The sequence below is a fragment of the Centruroides sculpturatus genome, unplaced genomic scaffold (genome assembly GCF_000671375.1).
Source record: "Centruroides sculpturatus isolate CEXI.00-Female unplaced genomic scaffold, Cexi_2.0 scaffold201, whole genome shotgun sequence".
Classification (NCBI taxonomy): domain Eukaryota; kingdom Metazoa; phylum Arthropoda; class Arachnida; order Scorpiones; family Buthidae; genus Centruroides; species Centruroides sculpturatus.
Genome location: NW_019384432.1, coordinates 785510 through 799065, shown reverse-complemented (window position 1 = coordinate 799065; position 13556 = coordinate 785510). Strand labels below are relative to the sequence as shown.

General features: G+C 29.1%; 1 pseudogene; it reads right to left on the bottom strand.

Moving 5' to 3' along the window:
- Positions 1-12490, bottom strand: part of LOC111619776 — a 25114-nt pseudogene extending 12624 nt beyond the window's left edge.
- Between the last annotated feature and the right edge of the window lie 1066 nt (positions 12491-13556).

Below are 13556 nucleotides of genomic sequence, written 5' to 3'. Positions count from 1 at the left end.
GTTAAAGAATCTGTCTAATGTCAATTGCTTTTCTCTCTTCTTCAGGATTTTCATAAGTAATAATAGCATTGTAATTGTAGAGATCCCCAAGCCTATTAACTTCAACCTGGTTTGTATGCCATTCTAAGACCGTTGATCTGATATCCCCCACTTCTTCAAAAGGTCTTTAATTAATAGCAGGTATCGGCATTAATCCTCTTTTTCATAATAAAACATATCTCACTGAGTTTCTTGGTGTTCTTCATTCAAGAGTTTTTGGTGTTCTTCTGTCACCAGATCCGTTTCAGATTCCATTATGAGCTCTTCAATGTTCTTTATTTCTCAGATGTGAATTTTGTTACTCCTTTAGCTGCTTGAGTCTTCTTGATTATACTGTATCTTTCTTAGATAAGATTGAACTGTGCCCTACTGTAGATTTGTTCAAGCTATACAGCCCAGCAACATCAGACATCTTCTGCCCACTTTCTACCTTTTCTATTTTACCTTTTGAAAATAAAATTTGACGCAAAACTTAACAAGTTCCCTACCCTACCCGACAGTCTTGCGAATACTATAAAAGAATTGTTTCTGTCAGAAAAATAAAAGGCTGGAATTACAAGGGAGAGTTTCAAAGTTCAGAGGAATACTATCTGATCAGTATATTCTTGGTTGAGCGTCAATGTGGATGTCTCCAGTGCTCCGAAAAGTTTCAAATTGTTACCTGAAGACAAGGAAAAATCAATCAGTATTTGCTATTTTCATCACTTCTTTTTATGTTTGTTCAGTGAAGTGTTCATCCGATCATAAAAATCTTTTGCGAAAGTGTTCGTTATCCAATTTGTTCGTTAACCAATCACCCACTATATACAGTAGAGAGTCGATTATCCGAAAGTCAATCATCCAAAACGTCAATTATCCAAAAGAATTCCGGTCGGCAAATTTAAATTTTTGCCAGTGCTGTGGCGCTGCAGTCTTTGGGTATGTCTTGGGTTACTCAAATATTTTACGTTTTTGATACTAAATTAATTTAACTTCTGAAGTATAATTTTTTATTGTTTTTATATTTTTCAATATATTTATTTTGTTCGTACAAAATAAAGTAATTTTTAACGATACAATAGTCTTCATTAGGTTTAACATCAACCAAAATTCAACGCAAAGTGACACGCAACGGAGAAAAATGTCAAGATGGGATAAATTAATATATTTTTTTTGTACATAATCAGTTATCCGAAATATCGATCTTCCAAACAATCCCAGTCCCCAATTGATTCGGATAATCGACGTGCTACTGTATTATTATTATAATTTGACTGACAAAATCAGGAAGAGAGTAGTAGTAAGTCAATGTGGCTACACTGACATCCATCCTGACCTTAAAAATAACACCTTCCTCTAAAATTTCTCTACAAAGCTGATGTTAATCATGTAAGTTGAGATAATTTACCACCAGTTTCTTAAATTTAATGTTTATTCTTGCATTTTTGAATCAAATAACAATCAAATACACACAAAAAAAGCACTTTTGGAATTTCACAAGTATTTTACATTGTTAGAAAAAAGACAAAATAAAGAAACTATATCAAAAACTAAGATTATAGGTTTAATGCTGACAGTTTCCCAGTTTTAAAATAAAAACATGTTCATTTTCATTTGATGTAACACACTCATTTTTTTAATGCTTTCTTTAAAGAGGCATGTATAACCTCATTTAAATCGAAATATCTGAAAATGAAATATTTCCATACCTGATTTCCCTTGGATAGATTGACATGCAGGACAATCCATGTAAATATGATATCAGATTTATGAACCTGTTTTAGAAGTGTTTTTTCTTTCGATATTTTGACATAAAATTCAGCATGAGAATTCCTTAAAATGGGTCTTTAGATCCTTCACTGTCTCAATTTTAAGTCTGTTTTTTTCATCTGTCCATAGTGTACTTATTAATGAAAAAACATGTTCAACAGCTGCATTGTATTCTGATAATGTCAAACAAAAACTAACTATTTTAGATTCTCAACATTTATATCCTGCTTTGTAAAATGAGTGAACATATCACACCATTTTTCACTGACACTGATCTTTCAGCTTACTCCACACTTCAAATTTGCTTTCACAATATTTTTTTCACACATCAAACTCCTCAAATAAGTTCTCTTCATTCACAGTAAAATTTGGTGACACTTTCTTCTTGAATATGTAGCTTTCTTGTAAATTCTTTCAAGACATAGGCTCCTTTCTCTTCAAATTGACCCAATCCATACACTGGAGAGGCATGAGAAATGGTGTACACCTCTCCTGAATGTATTCATTCAATGGAAGTGTCACAGAAATCTACTGCATAACTTTCAAATTTTTTAACTGTTACATGCCCTTCTTTTTCTAACTCTTGCAACTGATTTCTCACAGTATTAGTAAGAATCTTTTCTGCCTTCCTGCAATTTACTTTTGTTTGTTTACTTCATCCTTTACTTCAATTACTGTTATCTCTTGCTTTTCAAAATATTTGATGGTATCAGAAAAGATTTTTAACTGGTTAGCAAGGATATGTAGAAGTATAAATGAAAGTAGATTCTCAAAGAAATTTTTTTAGACTGATAGGACATTTGTCAATGAAAAGGAAATATGACTTCAATGCTGGGAAAAATCAATAACTCTCTGGATTGCAGGCAAGAGAGATAGCCATCTTGTCTTGCTGTTACCAATAGTTTTATACTCTGTATTGGTAAATTTGCAAAATAATTGGAGTTCCTCAACTTGTGCACAATAAATGTGGAAATGTTGGTAAATCTTCTTAAGTATTAACTGAAGATTTATGAGTAGGAAATCTGTAGCAGTTTACATAGCATTATGTATCATATGGGCAGGACAACCAATGCCAACTAAATTGTTGCTAGTGTTTTCTTACTTTTTTAAGTACAAATTATTCTTTTCCTTTCTCTTCTTTTCACTGAAGTTCATATTTGTATTACAGTAAACTCCCAATTATCCGGGCTAATGGTGGGGAGAGGTGGCACGGATAATCCGAACTATAATTATTTATTTCTAAAATACAACATGTAGATTCACCTTTTTTCAAATCTTTCAATTAACGTTAGTTTTTGTTTTATAGTAAGTATGACTTTCTTTCGATTATTAGGCATTTTAAGGATATTTACCTAAAAATTAAAAAAAACATCTTATTTTATGTAATTTTACACTAAAAGTATTTGTGGGAGAGTTATTTGAAAAAAATATTATGTATAATATGTATTATACATATATACATATAATCAAATCTTAAATTGTAATACATATTATAACATGCAACTAAACAAAACTTTGTATAAATGTACTCAGTATCGTTTTCTCCTCCGAAAAGAAACGTCTGTCGCGAAAGAAGCTGCCTAACTAAAACCAGTCCAGCTGACTTCAGATACTCCCACCACCCGCTTCAAACATCTAAATAGGAACACATGCACACTTATAGGATGCGTAAACATGAAAGCGAGCAACTATTTAAAAAAAACATACACATATAATTATTTTTTAAAATTAAATTCATTCACGGATAATCTGCGCACGGATAATCAGGAGTTTACTGTATTTGCTGTTATAGCTGTAACCTTTTCAAGGAGACAAACTTCATTAACACTTCCAACACAAAAAAAAATAACAGTTCTAAACTTTCATCACCTAAATTAAGTAATTCCAACACCTTCACCTTAATTCCTTTTTCTGCATGATAATATCTCATGACTAGAGGCATTAACTTAACATTAGTGTTAATTGACACATCAAACCAATTGAAGTGGTTTCATGCTTCAATTAATACTGATATGAAATGTGCTTCTTTCAGCTCTTCATTAATATGCTTTATTACAAATGGCTCAATAACATTAGTGATTATTGTTTTACACTTTGTTTGCAAACATTTGAATTTATCATTTAAAAGTTTTTTTATGATGGCATTTGTGCAGTTCATTGACTTAAAGCTGTGGTTATACACCACCATGTGATAAGCAAAGGTGTATTCCTGTGCTTCCAGTGATAACTGTTTTATCCATTTCACTTTGGGTTTTCACATTTAAGAAATAAAGAGAAATTCTCTTCTAATATTATCCTTTATACTGCACTTACATTTTGGCATTATTCAGATGAAAGATAATAAACAATTATAACAATTCTATGAATCTTCTACAAATAGTATGATATGCTCAAACTGTCACATATGAATTGTCTTTCCAATCAGTCTGCTGGACAGGATTTCCAGATAGAAACAAGTAAATTTCCAAANTTTCGATTATTAGGCATTTTAAGGGTACTTATCTGAAAATTAAAAAAAAACATCTTATTTTACGTAATTTTACACTAAAAGTATTTGTGGGAGAGTTATTTGAAAAAAATATTATGTATAATATGTATTATACATATATACATATAATCAAATCTTAAATTGTAATACATATTATAACATGCAACTAAACAAAACTTTGTATAAATGTACTCAGTATTGTTTTCTCCTCCGAAAAGAAACGTCTGTCGCGAAAGAAGCTGCCTAACTAAAACCAGTCCAGCTGACTTCAGATACTCCCACCACCCGCTTCAAACATCTAAATAGGAACACATGCACACTTATAGGATGCGTAAACATGAAAGCGAGCAACTATTTAAAAAAAACATACACATATAATTATTTTTTAAAATTAAATTCATTCACGGATAATCTGCGCACGGATAATCAGGAGTTTACTGTATTTGCTGTTATAGCTGTAACCTTTTCAAGGAGACAAACTTCATTAACACTTCCAACACAAAAAAAAATAACAGTTCTAAACTTTCATCACCTAAATTAAGTAATTCCAACACCTTCACCTTAATTCCTTTTTCTGCATGATAATATCTCATGACTAGAGGCATTAACTTAACATTAGTGTTAATTGACACATCAAACCAATTGAAGTGGTTTCATGCTTCAATTAATACTGATATGAAATGTGCTTCTTTCAGCTCTTCATTAATATGCTTTATTACAAATGGCTCAATAACATTAGTGATTATTGTTTTACACTTTGTTTGCAAACATTTGAATTTATCATTTAAAAGTTTTTTTATGATGGCATTTGTGCAGTTCATTGACTTAAAGCTGTGGTTATACACCACCATGTGATAAGCAAAGGTGTATTCCTGTGCTTCCAGTGATAACTGTTTTATCCATTTCACTTTAGGTTTTCACATTTAAGAAATAAAGAGAAATTCTCTTCTAATATTATCCTTTATACTGCACTTACATTTTGGCATTATTCAGATGAAAGATAATAAACAATTATAACAATTCTATGAATCTTCTACAAATAGTATGATATGCTCAAACTGTCACATATGAATTGTCTTTCCAATCAGTCTGCTGGACAGGATTTCCAGATAGAAACAAGTAAATTTCCAAAGTTGAACATAAAAATTTCTAGTGTACTGATTTATAGTCAATATTTATTCTGTAACACTGCTAACTTCTTATATCACACTGTGTCTACATACATATTTCATTACTTCCTATAAAAAGTGGGACATTTGGGGGAAAAATCAGTACACCAGGACATTTTATCAAAAACTGGGACTGTCCCAGGAAAAACAGGATGAATGGGGACTCTACTGTAATACCCTTCTATATCCTGCAAGGAATACATTGCAAACATTAGTAATTTTTTTTTTTTACATTTGGAAACATCTAAAGACAGTTGATTTCTGCTCCCCGAATAAGAAACCCCCAATAAAATATTAAACATTAATAAATAACAATAACAAAGTAAAAATAACACGATGAGGAAAAAATTAAAATTAATTACATATTATAAAGAATGAATTTACATTTGGTTTTGTAAAAATAAAAATTGTGATACAAATACTATTCAATGGAGACATATGTGAGGCTATGCAATAAAAGAAAGATCTATGGGATAATGAAAGGTGATAAAAAAGGTGGAAAAAACAGGAAGTGTTACAAGTTCTTGCAGTGGGTATGCAAAGATCTAGCCAGTAATGATCTTTTATTAGAAATTACTGCACAGTTTCAACTATACAAGGGGCAATTTACCTACAGTTATAAAATGCAGTGTAAGATATGCTGAGCTTCCCACCACAGCAATGCATAAGCTTGTCTATTTGCAAGTTTGATAATGGTCATACAAGTTTAGCCCTGCACAGTCATTACTGTAGCATTTTGTTGGGTGTGACTGCTTATCATTTGGTGCAATGTTTCAGTTTGAGCAGTGTGCAAATATTAAGTTCATATGCAAATTGGAGAAAGTTTTGAATAGGTTGTGCGATGCAGTACAGAGGAAGTGACCCAACAAGTATTGATAGCATGGACAATGGTTTCTTCATCACAACAATGCACTGAGTCACACATCACTTTTTGTGCAGCAATTCCTCACTGACTAAAGCATTCATGTCATCACTCAGATCTTACTCTCCAGATCTTGCTCCCAGTGACTTTTGGATGTTCCCTATTTTCAAAATGGGTTTCAAATGGACACATTTTGGAAGCAGGGAGGACGTCATATCGAATGCGACAGTCCAACTCTGGAAGATTCCAAAGAAAGCATTCCATGCCTACTTTCAAGAGTGTCAATATCAATAGAACAAGTGTGTATGTGCGAGAGGGATCTACTTTTAAGGTGATTAGGTCTGCATTGTCATATCTTGTGCCACTACAGTGCAGGATCACAATTCCAGGAACTTTTTGATTGCCCCTCGTATTATAAAAATCCTGTGATTGGCAATGTAATCTTACATATTGTTTAAATAATGTATTTAACATTTTTAATGAAATTTGGATTGAAGTTTTTTTCTTAGAGCATCTATTGTAAATCCATTACTAAAAGTTACTTGAATATTGCAATATTGAAGTAACTTCTAGTAATGGATTTACAACTTTTTTGAAGTAAATACTACCATAGATGGGAGGCAGATATTGACCTGCAAATAGAATTTGTTATTCCCCATGCCATGTGAGTCACTAGTAGTTAAAAACTAAAAACTACTTGCTATACTCTATAAAGTAGTTGATTTAACAGGTTACATTTCAGGAAAATAAGATCTAATAGTAGTTACATCACATAATAAACAGGTGGTCAATACAGAGGTGGTTATACAGAGAAAAACTAGGCCTAAAATCCATGGAGTAAATTTCAAGCAAAATAAAATTGATCAGCATTGAAAGATTGGCCTTGTTACAGAGGTGGTCACATTGGCAGGTTTCACTGTATATTCTTTAAAAATAATAAACAAATTCAAAGAAACATTTGAATCAAGAATTTTCAGAAGAGTTTGACATGCATATTTCAGACTGGATACAGGGATATCTTGTTTTAAAGCATTTTATTAATTATAGAGCTTGACTTGCTCTTAGGAAGGTTTTAATGTTAACAGCATGCTTTATTCATTTATCTTTACTTTGACATTGTATTTTTAGGCTTTATATACATTTCCAAGTAAAAAAGAAAAAAAGTCACTTGTTAGGAACCAAATCTATCATATTATTAAGGTATGCCTATAAGTATTGGGCTGTTCAGAAAGTAAGTTCTTTTTTTTTACCACTAGACGGATAAGTTGTATTTTTCCCGCCATTTTCATTCTAAACCATATTATCATTATATATTTTGACAGCTAGCATTTTAAGGCTTATTTGTAAAAAATTTTGTTTGATTTTGTGCAATTGTTTATTTTTTGTATCCCATCAAATATGGAACATCGGAAGCAGCATTTTCGGCATATTTTGCTCTTTTATTACCGAAAAGGTAAGAATGCTGTTCAAACGAGAAAAAAAAATCGTGTGACGTGTATCGAGAAGATGTATTGACAGAACGACAGTGCCAAAACTGGTTTACAAAATTTTGTTCTGGGAAGTTCAATATTGAAGATGCACTACGTTCTGGACGGCCAGTTGAAGCCAATGAAAACAAAATAAAGGTACCGATTGAAGCAAACTGCCAAATAACAACATGTAAAATCACTAAGAGATTAAATTTGTCAAATTGAACTGTTTATGATTACTTGAAATAAATTGGTTTCGTTTCAAAGCTCGATATATGGATTCCACATGTTCTTAAAGAGAGATGCTCTCTTTGGTGGGATTTTAAGGAAATTTTTTTTGGAGCTTTTACCAGACAATTTAAAAATTGATTCAAAAGTGTGTTGCCATCGAGTAAACAAATTGAGTAATATCATCAAACAGAAAAGACAGCAAGAATTGATCAACAAAACAGGTGTAGTGTTTTACCACGATAATGTCAAATTTCACACAAGTTTGGTAACTGATCAGAAACTGTTATAACTTAGATGGGTGTACTATCACACCAACCATATTCGCCAGATCAAGTACACTCAGATTATTTACTTGTTCCAGTCTATACAAATTTTTTTTAACTGTGACACATTTACTTGAAATGACAATGTCAAAAATTACTTGGATCAGTTTTTTGTAAGCAACGATCAAAACTTTTATGAATGTGAAATCATGTTACTACCAGAAACAATTACAACAGGTATTTGACCAAAATGGTTGATATATATCATTCAATAAAATATTTAATTATTATAAAAATATTGTGTTTTTTTCCACAGGGAAAAAATGAACTTACTTTCTGCACAATCTAATAGCATATGTTTGATACACTTTGGATTACAAATTTCTATGGCGAAATATAATGTACAGTACAATACAAGATAGATTACACTTAAAATTTTTGGTTTGGTTTTGGAATAATGTTGATATAATATATTTGACTTACAGAGTTATTTTTGTGCAATCCTGTCTAAGACTTAATATATATTTGCAAGACACTCTTAAATTTATAGATATTATTTTTTAAATTCTCCTTTAATTTAACTGAAAATTTAAAAAGACAAATTATAATTTTCTGATTTTTAATCAAGTTTTTAAAAATAAAAACAAAGAATTATTAAAAAGAAAAGGAATTTTTCATATTCTTATTTTAGTCATGAAAAGGTATTAAATTAAAATTGTTTACCAACAAAAAATAATTTTTATAATGAAATAACTGGAGAAAATATATTCAATGATGATTATAATCATGCTAAATTAGTTTGGAATAAATTTAACTGAAAAACTTTTAAAGATTATTTAAAATTATATCAGTATGTAGATACATTATTATCAGCAGATGTATTTCGAAATTTTAGATTATTAAGTTTAAAACATTATAATTTAGAGCCAGTATATTTTATAACTACACCTGATTTTACATGGAATTGTGGATTAAAAACAACAAAAATAGAATGAATTATTTAACAATGTTGACAAATATATATTTAGAGAAAAAGGAATTAGAGGAGGAATAAGTTTAAATAGAAAATGATTTGCAAAAGCAAATAATCCATTATTTTCAGATACTTACAATAAATCTCAACTGACTAATTATATTGTATCAATAGATGCTAATAACTTATATGGTTATGTAATGAGTATGTATTTACCTATAAATAATTTTAGATGGTTAAAACAATATGAAATAGATACTTTAAACATTCTAAATATACCTGATGATAATAGTACTGGATATCTTTTAGAAGTTGATTTTAAAATATCCTGAAAATATTCATGATTATCATAACGATTTACCATTAGCTGTACATGTTAATATTCCATATGAATTATTATCAAATTATCAAAAGTCATTATTAATTACTTTAGATTTAAAATATAGCAATTCGAATAAAAAATTTGTTTCAACTCTTTTTGATAAAAAAAATTATATAGTTGATGATAGAAATTTAAAATTTTATTTAGGAGGAGGAGGTTTAATTTTAAAAAAATCCAGAGTATTGGCATTTAGTCAGGATGTATGGTTAAAAAATTATCTTATTCAATAATCAAAAAAAGAGAAGAAGCAACTAATGATTTTGATAAATTATTTTTTAAACTTATGTATAATAGTTTTTTGGAAAAACATGTCAAAATGTGAGAAAACATTTAAATTTAAAAGCTGCTACTACCAAAAATCAATGTGATAAATATTTATTTTAACCATCATTAGAAAATTTTCAAATTATTAATAATTCTCTTACTTTTTTAAAATGAAAAAGACTATTGTGTGTTTGAATAAACTGATTTATACAGGTTTTATAGTTTTAGAATTAAGTAAATTACATATATATAAAACATACTATAGAATATTTTTTTTTAAATATGGTAATAATGTTAATTTATTATATACTGATACAGATTCTTTAACAACGGAAATTTTTACAAATAATGATTATATGATTTTAAATCATTTCTAGATAACTTTGATTTTAGTAATTATGCAAAAACTCATAAATTACATAATGAAACTAACAAAAATAAATTAGTGTATTTTAAAGATGAAACTTTACCAAAACCAATAGCAGAATTTTGTTTATTAAAATCAAAAATATACTCTTACATTTATGAGGAAGGAAATAAAAAAAACTGCAAAAAGAAGAAATCTATTGTAAAAACATTTAATTGTGAAGAATATGAAGCAATTTTATTTAATAATAATAACTTTTAAGACATCAACAATATGGAATTACGAGTAAAAATCATATGGTAACAACTTATATTCAAAATAAAATTTTCCCCCCATTTTATGACAAAAAATTTATTTTAGACAATAGTAAAGATGTAAAATCATTTGGACACTATTGTTTCTATTTTTGATAAATGATAATTAATTAATTTATAATATGTAAGTTTTATTATTATTTTTTATTATAGAAATTGTATGTTTTAAATCTCTTTCTGAAAAAGCAAAATTACCTAAAAAATATGGTGTGGTATATGATTTATTTAGAACAGAGAATTATATCATTAAAAGAACAAAAATTATTATTCATCAATTATTGATATTAAATTTGTATTATTGATATTAAGAAGAATAATGCCATTTCTGTTCCTTTTGTTTTTATAAATGCGAATTGAATTTATAAAAACAAAGAAAGAACTTAATTTAAACTCAAAATTTCAATTCGCATTTATAAAAACAAAAGAAACAGAAATGGCATTATTCTTCTTAATATCAATAATACAAATTATTCATCAATATAACTATACAAATTTCAAACAATTGTTATGGAAGAATAGTGGAAAAATCATCATTTTTTTTAAAACATAATATATTACTCAATGCAAATATTATTGATTCTGATTACAGAGACAACATTGGAATATTAATAAATAACTTTGGAGATGATGACTTTATAATAAAAGAAGGGGATGTAATAACTCAAATTATTTTTGAAAAACATACCATTCAATACTATTTGAAAAATCTTTTTTAAAAACTCTAGTAATGTACAAAAAATGTTACTAGAAATAATATCATAGAAGAAAGTTATGTAGAAAATATAATTGAAATTAGTGATGATGAATGTGAAAACAAAAAAATTATGATGATGATAAAAATAATTGTTATTGTAACGATAAAATTCTTTGTTGTGGCAAATGTTTAAAACATCAATATATGTTAGCATCTACTCCTCCTGATTTAACATTATAAAACTATATAATTTTATAGTTAAAATATATTGTGATCAATTTCTATTCGAATATAAAAAATTGTTTTATATTCGATTACAAAATAAATATATCTATCTATAACAAGTTGATTTTTTTACTTTTTAAACTTACAAACACCACCATCTACCATGCCAATTGATTGGGAAAAAAAAAATATTTTTTACCAGTAGATGAAAACAGTTTTATATCAATTATTAAATGATCAATTCATTAATAAATACAGATACTCTATTGATTGGAAAAAATATCACAATACCAAAATCTATCAAATACATTCGTTAAAAATAACATACAAAAATTAGAATTAAATTTAGTCCTAAAATATCAACATTTAACTACTGATACTTTAACTGACAAGATTTATTGGATTGGGAATTAGTTTCACGATATCAATTACTTTCTGAAGATTTCATAGAAAAATTTCATAATTGTCTTTCTTGGTGTTACATTTTAAAATAGTAACTCAGTCATTTCTATATAAATAACAACACTAATAATCTATTACTCCACTTTCTTGCAAATATATATATCAAGTCAGACAAGATTGCACAAAAAATAACTCTTGATTGTAAATCAAATATATTGCAAATAACGTGACCACCACCTTATTGCTTGCTGAGGGAGTTTTATTAAAATCGAACGCTTTCGATCCACTTAACGGATCATCATCAGGATAGAATATACAAATAATAAATAATATACTACGACGACCAAACATTAATAATAAGTTTCCTTTAAATCAAATAAATATCATATTTCAGTTGATGCGCTACTTGTAAACTTCTTAACGGCAAATTTCCAAGCCGAGGGAAGACCTTCCGCATCCCTAGCATTAATGCATCCGTCTTTAAGTTTGCTCCTGTATATCTCCATTTTTTCGGCCGTCCTCGCCAAGGTTGGTGAGTGCACCTGTCTCACGACTTCCGCTTCCTCCCATCCAATCAGGGATCCTTGGGCCTGCGCCATCTGGGCCAATATTGTTGTATTAGACCCTTTTCTAGCATCATACTTATGTTCCCTAATCCTTACCCCGAGGTTTCTGGTAGTAACTCCTACGTAATCTTTTTTTATTCCTAATAGCTGGTTCTCGTATGGAATTTTGTAAACACCTGCCTTATTTACTTTTTTAATAACCCCTTTATCGTTTCTAAGAATTTTATATAAATTGGGAGCTCTTTTCAAAATCACCTTTGAACCTTTAACGCTTGCAATTTCCTTCATAATTCCTCCTAAACATTTGTTGAATGTAAATTTTGTGTACTTGGATGGACCTTGTCTGGAGACTTTATCATTTTTCTTCTCAAATTTTCTAACAATACCCGTTATAATATTTCTCTTGTATCCTAAGGCTTCTGCTAACTGTATGATCCTTTCAATCTTAGTAACCCGGTCTATAATGTTGTCGCAGTATAGAAAAGCCCTTCTAACCAAGGCACGANTGGATATTTTTGAATTTTTGAACATATTGTTCCATTTATGTTGTATTCCATTTTAGTATATTCTATCCTGATGATGATCCGTTAAGTGGATCGAAAGCGTTCGATTTTAATAAAACTCCCTCAGCAAGCAATAAGGTGGTGGTCACGTTATTTGTTTATTTTTGCTGGGTACGATTGTATTCAATGAAACTGCAAACATTTGTTGCAACAATTTTCAGAATAGAAAAACATACAGTAGAACCTCGATTATCCGGACTAATTGAAGATGACGGTAGTCCAGATAAGGAAAATTTCGAATAATCGAAACAAATACTTTAATTTGTCTTTTAATGATAATACAACACGTTTTCTTTTCGATGACATATCGGTAATATTAAAAATAAATACTGTATTTAAATCGTGATCAAATTTTGAAGAAACTAATGTTTGTATTGAATTTGGATTACTACTGACCAGCGCTAACAGACTACCTATTGTTTAAAAGGCCCTCTCGTGGAACAAGAAGACGGATTTTATAAAATAAAAAGCAGTTGAAACTGCATTTTTATGAATAAAAATTTGACAAACTATTTATCGTTTTATGATGAGTAAAA